Genomic DNA, 22980 nt, shown 5'->3' on the forward strand with positions numbered 1-22980 from the left:
TCTGTCATGATGTTTCTTTCCTGCTACTCGGTCGGTTCCTGTTGCTTTCGCCTTAACTATCCAACTTCCCCACTCAATGGAGCTGATAACGATCGACTGCAGTTTCCTATTCCAAAGTAGAAGTGGAGGTCGTCCTGGCAGCCTTTTGTTGCATATCTGAGTGGAGCCCCATGCTGAGTCATTAAGTCTTCCTGAGTCCCATGCCTCCATTCATTGTCTGAAGATGTGCAACAAAGTAGTCAAATTCATTTTTGCGGTCGTGTAGTCCTTGGTTTCTTGTTGCAGGGGATTCTATAGGATTAGCCCATATCGATTTGCAACTGCTCCATACCTCTATTCAAAGTCTCAGTTGTCGACCCATCCGCCTTTAAAGATCTATACCACGCTATTAGGGCATCGCTGTATTGAGACTTTTATGCGAAGGGGCATTATAGAATAGCGAGTCCCGATCTCCTTTGGCCCCCCTTTGGTTTAGCCCCTTTCTTCCTTTCTTCTCATATGACCGGAGGCTATGACTGGGTGCTCGGCCAAATATTGAAGCTCCTCGATCGGCAGATTGCTATCTAGGTTTTTATATTGGAGCCACAACTTGTTTGCGATAGTCCTTTAGTGCTTAGCCCTTGGTTCCTTGGCCCTTTATGTGATCGCGGGCTAGCCCCCTCATCAGAGCCCCTTTATTGCACTTTCCCATGTGTGCACTACGTTACAAAGTGTCGATAAGCCTCAACCTCTGATTTGCAATTGTCGATGTGATGTCATCACTGCCATGTGGCACTTCCTGAGTGGTAACACGTGTCACCCAGATATACCCTCTTTAGACCGTTGAAAATGCCAGTTTTGCATGCCATGTGTCCTCTGTACTGCCACGTCATGATGACGTTAGTGCCACCATGTCTTTACCAGATCCAATAATACTCTGCCACGTGGCCTCCTGGAGGAGAGAGAAAAATGCCTACTTGTCCCTGGTTTTGTGTTGATTTCCTTTGTTAAATTATTTTGGCCCTCCCGGTGCTTTAGCACTAACATATCACAACTCACGATATCACAATATTTTAGAGTTGTCACCCCGTTGGTGCGCCGATTCACTGATTTGCGACATGGCTATGACCTCCGATGTGTGGGACCTTCGATATGTCGAGACTTCTGTTCTCTGATTTGTGATATCGATGATCTCGCCATTGCTGGTCCCTTGATATTTGAGATTGCTGATATGTGGGATTGCTGATTGCCAATCCACCTCGCCGATATGCCTGATCGCTAATCGCTAATTGGCGAAATGCTTCTGCTATTTTCACTGTACTTTGAAACTCTCGATCGCCGATTTTTGATATCAGTGATTGCTGATCGTTGATTTCACCCCAAACCTCCAATTTCCTCATTGCTTCCTAATCTGCCGATTTATGATTTGCGATATGTTCCTGGACCTCCAATCTGCAATTCTTTCCTTCTTTCAAAGGTGACAAACCACTCATCTTTAACAGGTCATATCTTTTTATTTTGGGGTCCATTTGAGGAGTTCCACATACCGTTATAAATCTCATTCCGAGCACTATGCAATGGAGGGGGGGGGCAATTTAGCTTTGAGTGATTCCGCGATTTGGAAGGTGGCTGCAAACCTTTCTTCTCTTTTACGCTTTGGGCAACTGAAAACATATTTTTGTAGTGAGTGACAACATTGGCTCCAACTGGGGACAGTGCCTTGTTGGAAAGGTGCTGAGAACCTGCATACCAATATCCTTCACCATTGGGCATGGAGTTAAAAATATAATGAACTTGTACAACCATAAAATCTCCATGAAACTTTGTTTGTAGGGAGTCCTTTCCTCATCAAACTGAAATGTAGAAAAATAAATTCTACCAACTGGAAAGTAAATGCTTAGCTAGTGAGCTTATTTATATACAACTCCTATCTACGTACAAGGCTCAATTCACCTAAGTGAGTTCAACCCTCCAATGGAGCCAGGCCAACATTTGCATGCTAGACCTAATGCCTCCCTGTTGCTGAAATTTAAAAATTAAAATAAGAATGCACCATGAAAAATCTGCAAATAAAAAGCTTGATGCATACTCCAAAAACAACCTTTGATGTTGACTGAAGAATGTGCTCATTTAATCATATACAGGGTCATAGAACCGACCAGAAGAATTTGCAGCTGCCTTATTTTCATGGAAAGTCTACTGACCAATATCTTCTTGGTCAAGGCAGTCGCAAATATGGTTTGGCTCCTCAGATTTAGATTTTTCGAGAAAAACTGGTTGTTGGAAGCCTTCTCCCCACTTGCTGGTAAACCACTCCCTTTGAAAATCCGTAATCATCTTGTCCTCCTTTGAATAATATGAATCATAAATCGGAGAGGGTTCTTGATCTTATTCTCCAGGTCAAGGATGTGCATTGTAAACTGAAGCCTCTTTGCAGACCTCCTAGCGAGCCTCCTCTTCTTATGAAACTTCTCATGACTGGGATTGTTGTGGATCTGCATCACTTGACTTTCCATCAGAGCCATATACATCATAGGAAGGAGAAACATCAAATTCGGCTGAATAAGACCTCTGAGGATTTATTTGCAGCTTGATGATGTTTCCTTCTTTGCATTCTTGGTCATTTAGTGATGCTTCTTGATGCGAGTAGATGTTTTCTTGGAGCAGAGCTCCACAAACATCTTCAGCAGGATCATTAACCTCAGGAATATTTTCATCATTAAAATTCGCGTAGCAATATTCAAACCGAGAATTCGGTGGATATAATATTTTTCCATGATGATTGAATGCTATGTGAAAGCTCTTTAAGGAAGATATGCTACCATGAGGTATTGTTCTATACCAAACTCTAGCATCCTTGTCTAAAGAATACATGAAAAATTTCATTTTTACATATTCAAGAAAAATACTCTATTGTTCCATGCACTCATGAAAATCTTTGAGGTGTTGGTCACACCTTCTATCTGTGTATCCACTAAATCTAGGAAAATAAGTATTCCATTCATGAACTGAAGGGACATGATTGGGATAACCAGCAATAGAAGAAAAATCTAGTGGGGCAAATTTGTTGGCCAGGAATTCAAGAATGGCCATTTTGAAAACCTTCCTAGGTGAGTGATTTCAGGTTCAAAGGTAGGGAAAGTTTTCGGTTGCTTTAGCATCAGAGTGAGTATGAGGCTGCTTGAAAGCTAAGATGATCAAATAGAGATATGGACAGTGGAGTTGCCAGGATGTTTACCATAAAATTGAAACAATGGAGTCACCAAGGTGAGAGATCTTCAACCCACACTTCCCTTGCTTGCATAATAGAGGGAATGTAAAAATTTGTCGTGCCCTGGGAAAAATATTCTAATTCGTTCCCCGGAAATGACGCCAGAAAGATGTTGTCACTTTTAATGGCACTTGCGACACGAGTGCTTCAGGAGACATAGAAAGCTTCCTAGAGACAACATTTGGGTTGATTATAGACCAGTGCCTAGGAAATATTAAATAGAGGATTGCATGACAAATTTTCAAGGGGGGATTTCGGTTGCACTCCAATTGTCACGTAATTAGACAAAGAGGATAAAGGGGGCTTGGTTCAATAGGCCTTTATGAAGGTAAACTCAAGCCAATACATGGCTCCAAATGCTGAAGGGGTAAATTGGGCCAACCTCGAAGAGGAATGTCTGGTTTTGGTGGTTGACACACAACAATAGGCAGCTTAATATTTCAATTGTAGTAAATGTGAAGAGGAGGAGAGAAAGAAGGGAATTCGATGCATAGGTCTGCCAATAGAATCCTAAGCAATAATGTTCCAGCAGAAATATGGAAGAGGGAGGAGATCAAAGAGCGATGGGAGTGAAGTGCTAGTCAGGGTTTCAAGCCATATACTCATGGGCACATTTGTATCCAAAAGCTTAAGCAAATATATGCACATTGCAAGTACTTAAGTAAATCTGTAGCTAACACAAGTACTATTGCTACTTGGTAAAAAATATACAATCATGAACAGGGAGAAATCGATAGCTTCATCACACTATTTTAGAGACAGAAAAACATATATGGAATGATATTACAAAGGGGAAAACATACTTTGCATTGCCATGATTGGAATCACCAAGGAGTTTCATTAATCTTCAAAACGAGTCCCATTCACCAGTCCATTTACATTCAACAATACGTCCTGCGAGTCCCTTATGAAAAAACATTAGAACCAAAATGGAGCCATAGAATTTGGACCACTCTGGGTGCAGAATTCTGGAACTTGTCTTAAGTGTTTCTCCCCCTTATTTATATAGAGAAGGGGGGCTTTGAATGAATATTTAAAAAATATCTCAGCCAACGACGAACTATCTGATTGAATAGCTGTCTCAGCCTATGATAGTTCTACTGCCCCAAAATGATTTCTAAGGATTTGATTCATTTCTTGAAAATAAACAGAAATTATAGAAATAATAAGAAAAGGAAAATTGGATGGTGATGGAGGAAGATGTCCTTCTGTTGTTCCTATGAAAGCTCTTGATGATGACACATCTTTGTCATGATGTGACTTTCCTTCTACTCGGTCAATTCCTATTGCTTTCACCTTAACTACCCAACTTCCCCACCCTCTGGAGTTGAGAGCAATCGACTGTGGTTGCTTGATACAGAGTAGAAGTGGAGGTTGTCTTGGCAGTCCTTCGTTTTGTATCTGAGTGGAGCCCCATGTTGAGCCATTGACTCTTCATGAGTCCCATGCCTCCATTTACTGTCTGAAGGCATGCAATGAAGCAATCAAATTCATTTCTTTGGCCCGTGTAGTCCTTGGATTCTTGTTGTAGGGGCTTCTACAGGATTAGCCCATATCGATTTGCAACTGTTGCATACCTCTATTCAAAGTCTCAGCTGCCGACCCATCCGCCTTTAAATCTTTATACCACGCTATCGGGGCATCATTGTATTGGGACTTTTACACTAAGAGGCATTACAGAATAGCGAGTCCCAATCTCCTTTGGTCCCCATTTGGTTTAGCCCCTTGCTGCCTTTCTTCTCATATGACTGGAGGCTATGACAGGGTGCTTGTCCAAATATTGGAGCTCCTCGATCAACGGATCACAATCGGGGTTTTATGTTGGAGCCGTAACTTGTTTGCGATCTCTGATTGCGATAGCCCTTTAGTGCTTAGCCCTTGGTTCCTCGGCCCTTTATGTGATCGTTGGCCAGCCCCCCCATCAGAGCCCCTTTATCACACTTTCCCTTGTGTGCACTACGTTGCAAAGTGCCGATAAGCCTCAACCTCCGATTTGAGATTACCGATGTGACATCATCATTACCACGTGGCACTTCCTGAGTGGTGACATGTGTCACTCAAATATGCCCTCTTTGGACCCTTGAAAATGCCAAATCTGCATGCCACGTGTCCTCTGTGCTGCCACATCCTACTGACGTCAGCACCATCGTGTCTTTACTGGATCCAATAATACTCTGCCACGTGGCCCCTTGGAGAAGAGAGAAAAAGGACCGCATGTCCTTGGTTTTGCGTTGATTTCCTTTGTTAAATGCTTTCAGCCCTCCGAGTGCTTTAACACTAACATATCGTAACTCATGATAATGCAATATTTTAGAGTTGTTACCCCGCTGGTGCGCCAATTCACCGATTTGGGACATGGCTATGACCTTCGATATGTGGGACCTCCAATATGCCGGGACTTACGTTCTTTGATTTACAATATCAACGATTGACCCATTGCTGGTCCCTTGATATTTGAGATCGTCGATATGCGAGATCACAAATTGCCGATCCACCCAGCCGATATGCCTGATCGTTAATCGCTAATCGACGAAATGCTTCTACTATTTTCACTGTACTTTGAAACTCCTAATTTCCAATTTGTGATATCGGTGATTGTTGAACATTGATTTCACCCCAAACCTCTGATTGCCTCATCACTTCCTGATTCGCTGATTTGTGATTTTCAATATGTTCCCAGACCTCCAATCTGTGATTCTTTCCTTCTTTCAAAGGTGAAAAAACCCTCATCTTTAATAGGTCATATCTTCTGATTCCGGGGTCCATTTGAGGAGTTCCACATACTGTCAGAAAGCTCGTTCCGAGCACTATGCAATGGAGGGGGTGATTTAGATTTGAGTGATTCTACGATTTGGAAGGTGGCTGCTGTTATCACTCAGGTTGTCCCGAAAGCTCCTTAAGGGATACGGCCGAGGTAACCACAAACCAATCTTTGGACTGCAGGTTCTAGCCCACCTGCAATCAGAGAGGGCTCTCTCTTAATGATTTAGATTTGTTGATGATGATTTTAGGCTAGTTGTTGAGTTCAAGGGGTTTTGTCTGAGTTTTGGTGGGATGGATGAGGCTTCCAAGTAGAGAGGTAAGTATAGTGTGAGAGTTTCAAACCATTGAGTGTGGAGTCATGGAGTAGGACTGCTGGTGCGTTTCTTGGTCACAAGAAGAATATGGAGCAATCTAGCTGCACATGAAACAATGATTCAGGCTAAAAGGATGGAATGAGGGCTAAGGAATGAGAAGCAATTAAGAATTTCTCATTCAGCTTAACAGAGGGAAGGTAAATGAGCTCTATCTAGGAGCAGTCAAGAATCCCTAGATAACTGTCAAACATGAGTGAATTAGGGGGAATACGAGCCAAAGGGAATTCATATTCATTACCAATTCAGATGAAAACATAAAGAAAGAGCAGGAATTGAGCATAGAGTGCAGTCAAGCAAGTTCTAAGCTAATATTTCTTTCTGCTATTTAGATGGTGATATATGTATGATACAAACATATATGAATTTGAAACAGAGATAAGAAACACTTATTGAGTCATGTTGCAGCACAAGGATTCCATATTCATTCTTCAAAACATTAATAATACAGTAGACAGTCCATCCTCCAAGCTTTTCAGCAGTCTTTGATTAATGAGAACATCAAGTATACAGAGCGAGTCTCTCCTGGAGCAAATCAACCAACCAACCCCTTAAACAATGAATTAGGGTGGTTTGTATAGGGAAAATATATAAAAATATCCGTTACAGCAGATCTTAAACGGATTTGAGGGAAATGAGTTCTTTAATCTAATCTTGTCTTGGAATAAATGCAAGAAGATATCTAAGTGTCGCGCTAGGGCAGCCGCCTCAAAAAATGAGTGGAAATCTGTCCTTATGGCTCTGTGTGGTTCATTCAGCCATAACTGTGCTTTGGGCTTTGATCCCCTGCTCTTGAGTGGCTTTGATGTGCATTAACTGTGATCTGAGAGCCCTTAAATGGCTGTACGCTTTCTTTGACTTTGCTTGGGGCTTTTAATGTTCGCCTGCTTCGATCTGATACTCTTTAATTTAATCAAGGTTTCATCTTTCCTCTGATACTCTTTGACACTTGAATCGGGCCATTTTCTCTCTCTCGACGTGTTTGAAACTGTCAAATCGCCCCTTTTCTGCCCTTTCAAGGCAGGAATGGCTGCTACAAATGATTTTCATGGCTTCTGGAATGCTACGGGTACTGGCCGATTTGAATACGAACATAAATGAAGGAATCCTGTCAAAACTGTGAATTTTCGGGCCTCTTGGTAGCCGAGCGGTATGAGGCTTTCCATTTTGGCCATTTTTTATTCCGGGCTGTCTTTGCTGCGATTTGCGCCCTTCGCGCCTTCCTTTAGTGATGACGTCAGCATTGGGTCCCAGTACGGTAGTGACGTGGCAGGGTGATGTGGCAGGGTGACGTGGCAGTACGGCGGGGATTTAACTCAGAGATCGGCAATCAGCTGGGACAGGGGGCAATGGCTTTTATATATGTGATGCGATGGGAGCGATCGCCGATTTCGGAAAGGCGACGCGGCATGCGGCTGTGCGATAATGGGAAGTATTGCGGACATGAATGGATCGCGATGCGATATGCTTTCGGATGCGATATTAATATCGCATCGGCAGATGAGAGGGGGGGAACTGTATGTAGCTACAAAAACTTGTGACTGCCGATCGCGAAATCGCATCGGCGAAGTGATATCGGGAAAGTATAAAGGGGCGGGCCGATGAATGAATGCTGCGACCTCAGATAGCGATATCGCGTCGGAGGAGAGGAAAACTCATCGGAGGAGGGTTAATGCGATCGGAAGAGGCCTTTTAAAGTTTTGGAAGAGTTCTTGATGCATCGGAATGAGTTCGATAACATTTAAAGGGGGTTTTTGTGTTTTGGAAGGAGTCCAAACACCTTAGGAAGATGGTTTTTTGAGCGAAATGAGGGTTCTTACTAAGTTTCAAGTAAACTTAGTAATTCCCAAGCGATACTTATGGTTATATTTCAACCAGAGGAAGGGATAAGTATATAGGGGAGTTATTAACATAGCGTTAGTTGGGGGAGGGGAGATAGATAGGGAGTTACATAATAAAGTTAGCAGTTAATATGAAATGTGATGAGAGAGCACTAAGTATGCAAATCTTAGGCTATTAAGGGGAAAATGACTCATATAAGAAATACAAGCATCCTTAAGCAAAGCAGATCTTTACTTAGGCAATGATATGGCAAATGATGAAACTTAAGAGATATCAAGCAGATCTCGACCTCTTTGGGGAGGTTAGTGAATGATTTGGGGAATAAGAAGAAGGGGGAGTTAGTCATGCCTCGCTTGAAGTCTTCCAAGGGAAAATTGCATTGCATTTGTGATCTGAATAGATATGACGCTGGCAAAGATAAAATGGGTCTCACGCCACGATTCTGCAACCACCAAAAATACCTACCCGGCCTACTCACCTAGCATTTTCTCTTCTTTTGGTTTGGGTGCACTTGAACTAGCATACCCAACTTTTCATTCTTTTCTTCTTGCTGTCCTCCTATCTACATCTACACTTATTTCGTCCAGGGGCTCAGATTAAGCAGTTGAGCACCCTTGTTTCACTACCTATCTACAAATCTGCCAAGATTAAGCTGTTTGGACAGATAATTATTCTCTATTCTACGACAGGAAATTGAAACCTAGGGAGACCAAGATTAAGCTGTTTGGCCCTCCCTTAACTGAAAATCTCATAAAAAATGGATCAACTCATCAAAATGGAACATAGCAGTGGCACACTCTCATGGGCAATTCTCTGGCCTCTGTAGCAAATATGGAGCGTTGCAGCATGCAAAGTATGACATATTTGGCATGTAAAAATGTCGATCATGAAAGATGAATACCTGCTGCAGCAGGAGGCTAACAATGGCTCCACTTGGGGATGGCTTTTCCTTATGAAAAGCCAAGCACAGCAGGTCAGACTGCCTTGATCTTCTATTGTTGCTGTGGAACTGAAAATATTTCTTCGTTGGTTGCTAAAAAACTGGGATCTTGAGATCTAAACAGCACTCTCCTCAACTCAATTACTGTGAACTATATAGCGTCACCTGCTTTCTTCTGCGTGCTTGATATTACCTACATTTTTGCTTGAGACCTGCCTTCTGAAATAGTCTCAAAACACGTATCAAACTGATGTATTTCGTTTGTTTTTGCTTTGACCAAGGGTGCTGATACAAAACCTAAAAAACGCTCCTCTGTTTTGATACTATTGATTGAAGTGGAAAGCTTGATTGTAGCACTTCTAACTGAATTTGATTTGATATAACAACGCTGCTTCGTTCCAAGCAATCGGATTGCTTATACAAACATAAAAAGGAAAGTGCTGACATATATACAAATACTAATATACAAATATATACACAGGGGCATTGTATCCCTTAAAAGGGGTCTCGATAATGTTTCAACATTCGGCCATTTACAGGGCCGTCTTCCACTGTGCTGTCATCTATAGTTTTGAGAAAATACGTGTTATTGCCTTGCACAACACTGATAACAAATGGGCCTTTCCATAGAAAATCAAATTTTGCATGCTTTCCCTTGTCTTCTCTTCGTGAGTCCCACCTTAACACTTTATCGCCAATAAAGAAATCCTCAGCTTTAGTCCTTTTTTCAAATGCCTTTTTAGCCTTTCTTGCACAATTTGAGCTCTGTCATACACATGCTCTCTGGTTTGCTGGAGATGAATGGTCTGATTTATTCTTCTTTGAATATTATTTGGTTCTGCTTGGATCTCTTGTAACAACTTGATGATAGGAACGCCCAAGGAAGATGGAAATCTGGCCTCCATGCCATATACCAGCTCATAAGGGCTCATCCCAATGGATTTCTTTGTTGAAAGTCTGTCTGCCCATAGGGCATTTGTGAGCCTCCTATGCCAGTTCTTCTTGTTTTCTTCTAAGATCTTCTTGATAATACTAATCAGGCTCTTGTTAGATGACTCGGCCAAGCCATTACCTTGAGGGTAATAGGCTGTGGAGTGGCCCAAGGTGATGTGAAATTTATGGCAAAAATTGATCATCTTTTTGGATTTGAAGGCAGCAGCATTGTCAGTGATGATCTTCTCAGGGCAGCCAAATCTAGAAAGGATATTGCACTCAAGGAATTGGATAATGGTGGTATCATTGGCTTGCCTACATGGGATTGCTTCAATCCACTTGGTGAAATAGTCTGTGGCTGTTAGAATCCATTTGTGTTGGCCTGAGGAAGAGGGATGGATTTCTCCAATGAAGTCGAGACCCCATTGTTGAAAAGGCTTTTCGGTTGAAATGGGCTTAAGAGGCAAAGGCAACAGCTTTCTTTTGCCCTCAAAGATTTGGCATTTATGGCACGAGGTAGTAAACTTCTTTACATCTGCAAACAAGGAGGGCCAATAGAAACCAGCCCTTAGAATTTTATCAGCAGTGGACTTCCAATATAGATGTCCTCCATAGTCCCCTGCATGGAATTCTTTCATGACATTGTTAGTTTCATTCATGGTTAAACAATTGAGCAATATGCCTTCATGATTTTTCCAAAATAATGCAGCATCTATGACACAAAACTTTGAAGCCTTCATCTTTAAAAATCTTTTCTTGGTTCTGGACAATCCTGGGGGAGCAAACAGGTTTAACAATACAAAGCATATATCAGCATACCATGGGGATTGCAAAAAGGTTTCACTGATCTGTGGAGTCGCCAGCTCCTATTCATTGTCCAGTTGGTTAATGTCTAAGGCTTGAAAGTTTGTTTCGGACATCAGTTTGGCTAAACCTTGTCCCTTTATGAGCTTGGTTGGTTTTATTTCAATGTCATACTCAAGGATGCTAGCGATCCACTTGCCTCTTTTGCCCTCTAATCCCTCTTGGGTTAATATGTCTTTTACAACAACATTTGGGACATAGGCAATCACATGTGAATATAAAATGTAAACTCGGAAATCTTTGATTGCTTTAACAAGAGCGTAGGCCTGCTTCTCCATGATTTGGTACTTCAAGGGAGCATCTCTTAAGGCTTGGCTGAAAAATGCAATTGGATTTTCAGCTCCTTGATCATCCTTTTGCAAAAGGACAACAGCTATGGTGTGCTCAGATGCAAAAGAAAAAATGATAAAATCTTTGTCAAATTGAGGACTGGTGAGGACAGGGGCTTGGGTTAAGGCAGCTTTGATACTCTCAAAGGCTTGCTTGGTTTGAAGAGACCATTTTACCTTGGCATCCTTCTTAAGCATGTTGTTTAGCGCTCTTATCAGTTCGGCCAAGTTTGGGATGAATCTCCTTAAGAAATTGATCTTTCCAAGGAATGCTTGCAATTCTTTTATGTTTCTTGGATACGAGATTTGTAAAATGGCTTGGATCCTTTCCGGATCTATTCTAATACCATATTTTGAGATGATATGGCCAAGTAGTTTGCCTTCTTCAAGGCCAAAGAGAGACTTCTTGGGGTTCGAGGAAATGCCATATTTTCTACATGTCATGAATATTTGCCTCAAATGTTTTAGGTGCTCTTGATCAGATTTGGAGAAAGGGGTTAAGTCATCGAGGTAGATAACTAGGAAATCATGTATTTCCTTGGCAAATGCAATATCCATTGCCCTTTTAATGGTAGCACCAGCGTTTTTAAGTCCGAAAGGCATCTTCACATATTTAAATGTTCCCCACCGTGTGGTAAAGGTTGTCTTGTCCTGGTCATCTGGGTGAACTAGTATTTGATTAAAACATGAAAAGCCATCTAGCAAAGAGATTCTTGATGACCCCACTACTCTTTGTAGGATGTGGTCCATTTTTGGCAATGGGTAGTGGTCTTTTAGGGAGACTTGGTTTAAATTTCTTAGATCTACACATAGCCTAATCTCACCTGTCTTCTTTCTTGTGGGAACAAGATTGGATACCCATTCAGAAAATCTGATGGGTGCTATGATGCCTACTTCAAACATTCTTTTCACTTCCTTTTCAATCAACGAGAGAAGCACAGGATTGATTCTCCTTAGTTTCTGTTTGAAGGGATTTTGATTTGGTTTTAAGGGAATGGTGTGTTGGATCACTGAGGTGTCATAGGACTTCAAATCCTCATAACTCCAAGCAAATACATCTTGGAATTCTTTGAACAAATCAACATATTTGGGCTTTTGATCAGGTGGCAAATATTGAGATAGTTTGATCATTTTGGGCTTCTATGCTGTCCCAATGTTATGTTCTTCTATAGCGGCGTTTAAGGGTTGCATCTTTGGTTTTTTGGGCACATCATTTGCATCAAACATATCTTCTAATGGAGTGAGGCCAGTCGGGAGAAAGTTATCGTTTAGATCAACGATCTCGGCCTCTGTTTCGGCTATTTCCTCCAAATGCATCTGTTTCAGCTCTTCTATGTTTGCATTGTCACAAACAGTTGGGTTTAGGATTTATTTTGGCTGTTACAACTGTTACAACCTGTTGACTTTCATTTGTTTGTTGTTGGGAGTCGTTCGTGGCATCCATGTCAATGTTTATATTTGAAAACTCATGCTCAAGTGTGAGGAAATTGTAAATCTGGGCATCATTTTCGAATACTTGCCAATCTTTAACGTTATTTGGGACAGCAGGCCTATGTTTTATCTCGACAGTGAAATGGTGATTTGGCTCAAAGGGAAGCTTGCACGTACTAGCAAAAGTGGCTAGGCTGTGTGCATGAATGTTATGATCTCTTGAGATCTTGGCAAGCTTGGATTCAGTGAATGTATTGAGTATATTAGTGGCAGCAGTCCTATAGGCCCTCATTCTATTGTCATTAGTAACAAAGTTGCCTTTCATTTGTTGGATTACTAGGTCGGAGTCACCTAGAATAGACACTTTGGCAGCTCCTAAAGCTCTGGGCAGCTTAAGGCCTAAGAGGAGTGCCTCATACTCGGCCATGTTGTTGGTGCATTTGAAATTTAGTCTATATGCATAACCTTGTGCATGATTGTTATGTGTGTTGTATATCCATATTCCAGCCCCTGCTCCTAACTTGTTTACTGAACCATCAAACTCTAAATACCATGTGATTTCTTGCTTGTGGTTAGTATTGAGAGTTTCAGTCATTTTAGGATTGGGCGGACCTGAGTCTCGTGTTTGGCGAGGTTCTCCTTGTGTGCTGGTTGCATTGGCTGTTGTAATAGTCTCATGGGTATGTGCAACCGATTCTTCATTGATGTGTGCTTGTTGTTCTAAAGCCAACGACTTGACATTAGTTAAAGGGCGGCTATCATTATTAAACAAAATAAATGAATCCATATCAGTATGGATTGAGTAGATGGGGAAGTTTTGTGGCTCATCCTCGCTACTCACCATATATTTCATGAGTGTTTCTATATATAGTCTTTTTGGTTGCCCAAAGACTGATATAGTGGCGTAAGAGAGGTCTAGCTGGAGGGATCCTTGGAGTTTTGCTCCCCAAGATCTTGATAGGAGCATGCCGTATTTTGGTGGAATGTCAGCAACCACCACATCCATGAGGATTGTCTTGTTAGGATATTGGACTAAGGAGACACACAAGTCTTTGATTAGGCCCAAACACTTGACTTGACTTGAGTCAAAGGAGAATAAATCTTTGTATGGCCTGGTTATGTCAAGGTTTAGTCTTTCCATTACCGCTTTGGGCATAAGATTGTGTGATGCACCTGAGTCAAACATTGCGTTATGTAAAATTTTATCATGGATATGCAAACTGATATAAAATGGCAAAACTGCTCCATTGACTGTTTTTCCATTGACTTCTGGGCCAAAGAGCAGCTCTGGGGTATCATCTAAAACATTTACATCATCCTTAACCTCTGGCATTTGTAACGATCTTTGTATTTGCTGCCTATAAACATCATGCTTGGCAAGCTCTGAGAGGGGGATGGATATCTTAAGTTTTCCAATCTCTGCCTCTAAATTAAATGGCTTTTCCAGTGGATTCTTGGTGTTGATGATGGAAGATTTCTCTTTTTCATTGGAATTATCAGCGATTTTCTCTCGTTTGCCAGCGTCATGGAGAGTGATCGCTTGCGTTTTTTCAGTTATGGGCAGGCTTTTTGGAATGCTGTGCACGTCTTCCTTTGAGGAAAAAGGCACGACAGGCTGTTTTTTAGAAGGTTGTTCGATAGTTATATCACCTATGGTTACGTGCTGTGGGTTTGGGACAGATTGTTCAACGTGTTCTATTATAACGGCCTTGCCTTTGATTTTATCAGGATGTTGTTTTTCCTTTGGTTTGATGGGCTTGGGCACATCAATCGTTCTGGTTCTTAGCTTATATTGCTTGTTTAGCTCATAAACGGCTGGGTCATAGGCTTGTTCAAAGTCGAAAGATTCTTGGGTTTGAGTTTGGCATTGATGCATGTTATCGTTATTTTGGTCTTCTTTAGTTAAGAAGACGTGTTGCTCATTCTTCAAACCCATTAGGATTATGTGAGTGTCTTCCATGGGCTCATTAGCTATTGATGTCTCAACGTAATTTTCTTGGAAAGGAGGCCTTATTTCACGGTCTAGGCTCGCCCTTCCAGCATTTGGGTTTTGATTCCTTCTGAAGTTAGGGTTCCTAACAGCGTTGGTTTGCTGCCCGTCCCATGATGATTTTTTCTCAACGTTGTCCACTCTGTCTACCAGCCTATGCATGCCACTGATAAGGGCATCCAGCTTTTGGTCTATGGCTGAGGGTTCTTCCTTAAAGGTTGTTCTCCTCTCTGTTCTGGCTCTGTTTCTTTTGGCAATTAAATTTGCCTCCACAGTGACAGCCACATTTTGCATTTCGGCAAGGCTGTTAGGGGCTCTTTCTTTTAACTAGTAGGCCATATCTGGGTCGAAACCATCAGGGAATTTATACAAGGCAAGGTCAGGTGGAGGCCTTAAGTTCTGTGGTATTGCATTATAGACATTATTGAATCTTGCACAATAGTCCAAAACAGTCTCTTGAGGGCCCCTTTTAATGGTATCGTATTCGGCTAGTATGTGCAAGGGGTCTTTCTTTTTCTCCCATCTGTTGATAAATGACTGGTATAAGGCTCCTGGGTCTGTTATGGAATTAGCCGGGAGTGCTCTAAACCAAGTCCTGACATCGCCTGTCAAACTTTGGACAAAAATCTTCATTCTCACCCCATCATCGTCAATCTCATAGCTTTCAAAGTAATCCTGCATTTTCTTTGTATGCTGAAGGGCTGTGCAGGCACTTGTGCCATCAAAATAAGTTATTTTAGTCTGGTAATCTTGAGGCATAGCCCCGAGGTTAGCAGGCAGCTGTAGGGGTGCATATCTATTAGCCATATTAACAGGTATAAGTGGAGCAACAGGGATAAATGGAACAACTGGAACAAATGGGATAACAGGAGTAGTAGTGGTAGTGTACGTAGTGAATGAAGGTGTGGAAGGAGTGCTTTGAGAGGTGGATAAAGAACAAGGGGAACTAGGAGTTGAACGAAATAAAACTTTGACAGGGGTGGGAACACCGCTTGGCCGAACTATATTAGGACTAGAATCAGCAAAATCTTCTTTTCACTCTAATTTCCTGAGGTTTCTTGGGATTAAATTTGGATTTTCAAAAATAGCTGGTGGATTTGGGTCTGGGTTTGACTTGGTATTATGTATTTTCTTCTTAGGAGCCAGTTTCTAACTTGTTTTTTGGGGATTCTTCTAAGAAAAGCGGGTTAGAAAGAAACTTTTGGAGGTCAGATTCTTGGAGCTTTCCAACTTGATTTATAAAATTATCTAAAGAAGGTCCCCAGTGGAGTCGCCATTATGTTATCACTCAGGTTGTCCCGAAAGCTCCTTAAGCGATATGGCCGAGGTAACCACAAACCAATCTTTGGACTGCAGGTTCTAGCCCACCTGCAATCAGAGAGGGCTCTCTCTTAATGATTTAGATTTGTTGATGATGATTTTAGGCTAGTTGTTGAGTTCAAGGGGTTTTGTCTGAGTTTTGGTGGGATGGATGAGGCTTCCAAGTAGAGAGGTAAGTATAGTGTGAGAGTTTCAAACCATTGGGCATGGAGTCATGGAGTAGGACTGCTGGTGCGTTTTCTTGGTCACAAGAAGAATATGGAGCAAGCTAGCTGCACATGAAACAATGATTCAGGCTAAAAGGATGGAATGAGGGCTAAGGAATGAGAAGCAATTAAGAATTTCTCATTCAGCTTAACAGAGGGAAGGTGAATGAGCTCTATCTAGGAGCAGTCAAGAATCCCTAGATAACTGTCAAACATGAGTGAATTAGGGGGAATATGAGCCAAAGGGAATTCATATTCATTACCAATTCGGATGAAAACATAAAGAAACAGCAGGAATTGAGCATAGAGTGCAGCCAAGCAAGTTCTAAGCTAATCTTTCTTTCTGCTATTTAGATGGTGATATATGTATGATATAAACATATATGAATTTGAAACAGAGATAAGAAACACTTATTGAGTCATGTTGCAGCACAAGGATTCCATATTCATTCTTCAAAACATTAATAATACAGTAGACAGTCCATCCTCCAAGCTTTTCAGCAGTCTTTGATTAATGAGAACATCAAGTATACAGAGCGAGTCTCTCCTGGAGCAAATCAACCAACCAACCCCTTAAACAATGAATTAGGGTGGTTTATATAGGGAAAATATCTAAAAATATCCATTACAGCAGATCTTAAACAGATCTGAGGGAAATGAGTTCTTTAATCTAATCTTGTCGTGGAATAAATGCAAGAAGATATCTAAGTGCCGCGCTGGGGCAGCTGCCTCAAAAAATGAGTGGAAATCTGTCCTTATGGCTCTGTGCGGTTCATTCAGCCATAACTGTGCTTTGGGCTTTGATCCCCTGCTCTTGAGTGGCTTTGATGTGCATTAACTGTGATCTGAGAGCCCTTAAATGGTTGCACTGCTTTCTTTGACTTTGCTTGGGGCTTTTAATGTTCGCCCGCTTCGATCTGATACTCTTTAATTTAATCAAGGTTTCATCTTTCCTCTGATACTCTTTGACACTTGAATCGGGCCATTTTCTCTCTCTCGACGTGTTTGAAACTGTCAAATCGCCCCTTTTCTGCCCTTTCAAGGCAGGAATGGTTGCTGCAAATGATTTTCGTGGCTTCTGGAATGCTACGGGCGCTGGCCGATTTGAATACGAACATAAATGAAGGAATCCTGTCAAAACTACAAATTTTCGGGCCTCTTGGTAGCCGAGCGGTATGAGGCTTTCCATTTTGGCCATTTTTTCTTAGTGATGCGCGATTAGCGCTAAGTGCTAATCGCGCATCAAAAACTGCCTCAGTTTTTTATTTCGGGCTCTCTTTGCTGCGATTTGCGCCCTTCGCGCCTTCCTTTAGTGATGATGTCAGCATGACGTCAGTATGACGTCAGCATTGGGTCCCAGTACGGTAGTGACGTGGCAGGGTGATGTGGCAGGGTGACATGGCAGTATGGCGGGGATTTAACTCAGAGATCGGCAATCGGCCGGGACAGGGGGCAATGGCTTTTATATATGTGATGCGATGGGAGCGATCACCGATTTCGGAAAGGCGACGCGGCATGCGGCTGTGCGATAATGGGAAGTATTGCGGAAATGAATGGATCGTGATGCGATATGCTTTCGGATGCGATATTAATATCGCATCGGCGGATGAGAGGGGGGGGAAACTGTATGTAGCTACAAAAACTTGTGACTGCCGATCGCGAAATCGCATCGGCGAAGCGATATCGGGAAAGTATAAAGGGGCGGGCCGATGAATGAATGCTGCGACCTCCGACAGCGATATCACGTCGGAGGAGAGGAAAACTCATCGGAGGAGGGTTAATGCGATCGGAAGAGGCTTTTTAAAGTTTTGGAAGAGTTCTTGATGCATCGGAATGAGTTCGATAGCATTTAAAGGGGGTTTTTGTGTTTTGGAAGGAGTCCAAACACCTTAGGAAGATGGTTTTTTGAGCAAAATGAGGGTTCTTACTAAGTTTCAAGTAAACTTAGTAATTCCCAAGCGATACTTATGGTTATATTTCAACCAGAGGAAGGGATAAGTATATAGGGGAGTTATTAACATAGCGTTAGTCGGGGGAGGGGAGATAGATAGGGAGTTACATAATAAAGTTAGTAGTTAATATGAAATGTGATGAGAGAGCGCTAAGTATGCAAATCTTAGGCTATTAAGGGGAAAATGACTCGTATAAGAAATACAAGCATCCTTAAGCAAAGCAGATCTTTACTTAGGTAATGATATGGCAAATGATGAAACTTAAGAGATATCAAGCAGATCTCGACCTCTTTGGGGAGGTTAGTGAATGATTTGGGGAATAAGAAGAAGGGGGAGTTAGTCATGCCTCGCTTGAAGTCCTCCAAGGGAAAATTGCATTGCATTTGTGATCTGAATAGATATGACGCTGGCAAAGATAAAATGGGTCTCACGCCACGATTCTGCAACCACCAAAACTACCTACCCGGCCTACTCACCTAGCATTTTCTCTTCTTTTGGTTTGGGTGCACTTGAACTAGCATACCCAACTTTTCATTCTTTTCTTCTTGCTGTCCTCCTATCTACATCTACACTTATTTCGTCCAGGGGCTCAGATTAAGCAGTTGAGCACCCTTGTTTCACTACCTATCTACAAATCTGCCAAGATTAAGCTGTTTGGACAGATAATTATTCTCTATATTCTACAACAGGAAATTGAAACCTAGGGAGACAAAGATTAAGTTGTTTGGCCCTCCCTTAACTGAAAATCTCATAAAAAATGGATCAACTCATCAAAATGGAACATAGCAGTGGCACTTAGACTAGCACACTCTCATGGGCAATTCTCTGGCCTCTGTAGCAAATATGGAGCGTTGCAGCATGCAAAGTATGACATATTTGGCATGTAAAAATGTCGATCATGAAAGATGAATACCTGCTGCAGTAGGAGGCTAATAGATGCAAAATTTTCTTCTCTTTTGCGCTTTGGGAAACTGAAAACATATTTTTGTAGTGAGTGACAACATCTTCTTTAAGATCCTCTTGAGTATCCTTCTTTTTGCAGCTTATTTTCTGCTATTTTCCAACATTTTGCCTTTTGTTTTTGTTGGTTTTTTTTGCATCATTTTAGTAGATTTGACCTTATATCCCATTCCCTTAGACATTATATCTTTTGGTCCTTTATTTTCCTTGGGTCACTTGTTTTTTCCATCTCTTTTCTTGTTGCTTCATAAGCCTTTTTGGGTGGGAAGTTGTGTGCTTGATTTTGTTGTTATTTTTCTGTTCATTTTCAGTATTATTTACAATTTATTCAATTAATTTCTCAGCAGCATTGGCATCATAAAACATGATTTAATCAACCCATCCACATACACATTATACACACACTCACACCCTACACGAACGAGAGTTTGGTTAACATAGTCAATGTAAGACTTGAAATGCTCCATATTAATTATGATTTGACCCACATAAATTAAGCTCACTTGGGAAATATAGCAAAAAAATCTTGTAGTTAGGTTTAGGATCAGTGGGATAGGATTCTCAAAAAACCCCATTGATCACTTACATCGAGACATAGAAAGTTGTCCTTATAGGGAGCTTAAGATCATTCACAATCACATGGTCAAAATTGGTGTGCGCTAGAAACTCGATTCAAAGGGGGTTAGGCTTAGGTCTTAGTGTGTTTAGCTCTCCACGAGGCTATCCAAATTGTTGGTTCAGGAATCGACATTTTTGACTAACTACCAAGAAGCCTAAGATTCGACCGCTCCTATGGGATGAAGGTAACCTTAGTGGCCAGTCTTAGGAAAACGTTGTGGGCACTGACCACTCCTCTACCTTACCTTCCAGTAGATAGGTTTGCTTACAAACATGGGACGTTGTCAAGTAAGAAGTCTTTTTGAAGGAAATCTAAAACATTAGAACTAAGCTTTGTTTGAGGATTTATACCACCTTTAGGTTAGAGGTCATTTTTCTTTGATAAGACATGTTTTCTTGAATTAGTGTAGCATATCATTATAGTTAGTTTTAACCTTGCACCACTGCACTAGGTGATTGGTTGTTGTTTGCTACTCTCTTTCTCTATCCTCATCCTTTAGCCTTTTGTTTCTTATCTTGTCCTAACACCATTATTCCCCATTGGTGTTTGTCAATGAGACTTTGTGGTCTTAACCCCTAGTTTCCTTTAGGACATCCTCTCACCCTTGATCATTGAGTTATGATCCATCCTTCTAGTCCTCCATGTAGGTTTTAACCCTGTACAAAAATTACCTACAAACGAATTCTTAAAACAAAAAAAAAAAAAAACAATGGTGAGAACATAAAACAAATATACACAGAAATTTTCCCTTGATCCCAAAACCGGGACAATTAGATTGATTTTTCATTATATTCCTTTCAATGTTACAATACATATATATACATGTTGAAGCATTCATAAACCCCAATCCATTTAACCCTGGATTAGAACATAGCCATAGTTCCCTTGATCAGATCTACAAAATACCACGGGTAGAAAACTATCATGCCCAAAACCAAGTGCAAAACCCATGCACAAAACCATAGGTAGGTCCACCCACCTATTAGAGGATAAAAAAAAAATTGGGGTGCTGCCCCAGACCCCCTGTGTAGGGGGGCTACCGCCCACCTACAAATCTCTAGATAGGGGAGGCTTCCACCCCCCTTTGACCCCCTGCTGCACCTGGCGCGTGAGACTAGTCGTAGAAAAAATATAACAAACACCCAACATTCTCCCACTTGTTGTTTTATTTTACACACAGGGGGTCACAAGAGAGCTTAGTCATTATTCCAACCCTACAATGCCCATTATTTCTCTACGCCAAGAAAAATTCTTAGTGCTAACAGACTTCATAAATGAATCTGCAACATTCTTCAAAGTGTCTACCTTTACTAGCAACACCTTTTTCTCCTCAACCATATCCCTTATAAAGTGATACTGAATATCAATGTGCTTTGTCTTTGAATGATAAGCAGGGTTCTTTGCCAAGAAAATTACACTTTGGCTGTCATAGTCTATCCTCATAGCTCATTGTAGTAACCCCATACTTGAACACAATCTCTACAACCAAACTACTTCCTTGCTTGCATGAGTGGATTCCATGTATTTTGCCTCTGTAGTTGAAAGTGCCACTACAGACTGTCTCTTGCTCATCCAACTGGTTGTTCCTCCAGATAGGTTAAACACATACCCACTTGTAGATCTTCTCTAATCCAGATCTCCAGCCCAATCTGCGTCAACAAAGCCATGGATATCCAAAACTCTGTCCAGTCCTGGTCTTCCTTGGTAGAGCAGACCATAATCACTGGTGCACACAAATATCTGAAAACCCGCTTCACTGTTGTCAAATGTTCCTTCCTTGGTTTCGACACAAACCTACTCAATACTCCCACTGCATGTGCAATGTCTGGCCTAGTATATACCATTGCATAGATCAGGCTACCGACTGCACTTGCATATGGAACACGTCACATGTCCTCTTCCTCTTCTTGTCTCTTGGGACAACGTTTAATAGATAATTTTACACCTACATGAATAGGAACCTTCATCTATTTACTATCCTGCATATTAAACCTCTATAGTATTGTCTCGACATACTTCCTCTAGTTTAACCAGAACTTCCTCTTTGCCTGATCTCGTTTAATTTAGATGCCCAAAATATAGTTTGTGGCACCAAGATCCTTCATGTCGAATTTGGAGGACAATTGGGTCTTCATATCCTAGATAATTTCTTTGTCATTTCCAATCAATAACATATCATCCACATACACGATCAAATAAATAACACGGTCACCAATTAATTTAATATACACATAGTGATCTGCTTTGATTCTGGTGAAGCCAAGTCCCCGTATATATGTATCAGATTTATGATACCACATCCTTGGTGAGTGTTTTAACCCATACAAAGACTTTCTTAACCTACATACCAGTTCTTTCTTACCCTTCACTGCAAAGCCTTTAGGTTGCTTAATGTAGATATCTTCTTCTAGATCCACATGAAGAAATGTTGTCCTCACATCCATCTGTTCTACCTCAAAATCAAAAGCAACAACAATAGATAAAATTAATATAATAGAAGCTAACTTGGCAACAGGAGAAAGAATGTCACCAAAATAAATTCCCAGCACCTGGGAATAACCTTTTGCCACCAATCGATATTTGTATTTCTCCACCCTGCCTTATGCATTCATCTTCTTCTTAAACACCCATTTGCTTCCAATGGGTTTCCTTCCAACCGACAACTCCACCAGATCCCAAGCCTTATTTTTGTCCAAAGATGCCATTTCATCAACCATGGCTTGTTTCTAGAGTTTTCCATCCTCTAAATCTATTGCCTCCCTGACAATTTTGGGATCATCATTAGTAATAGATAAAGAAAAATTTGAATAGAAAGCAGATGGACTATACCTTTTTGGTTTCCTTCTCTCTCGAACTGATCTTCTCAAAGCTGGAGTTTGTGGCTCTTCCTCTTCTGATTCTTGTTCTATTATAGAGCTTGATTCTTCCTCCTTTAGCTCAAGCTCTATCTTTTGAGGTTCATTTGAGAGGAATTCATGTTTAATAGCATATTTCACCTCTCTAAACACCACATCTCGATTGTACACAACCTTCCTTGTTTATGGGTTCCAAATCTTATAACCTTTTAAACCATCCTTATACCTAATATATATGCACCTTTCATATTTACTATCCAACTTGGTTCTTTTCTCCTTTGGAACATGTACATCCACATCATAGCTATATACCCTTAGATGTGAAAGAGATGGGTTTTTACCAGTCCATACCTCA

This window comes from Pinus tabuliformis, chromosome Q (genome assembly GCF_031772625.1).
Source record: "Pinus tabuliformis cultivar Carrire ecotype Pingquan chromosome Q, CPIR1, whole genome shotgun sequence".
Taxonomy (NCBI): Eukaryota; Viridiplantae; Streptophyta; class Pinopsida; order Pinales; family Pinaceae; genus Pinus; species Pinus tabuliformis.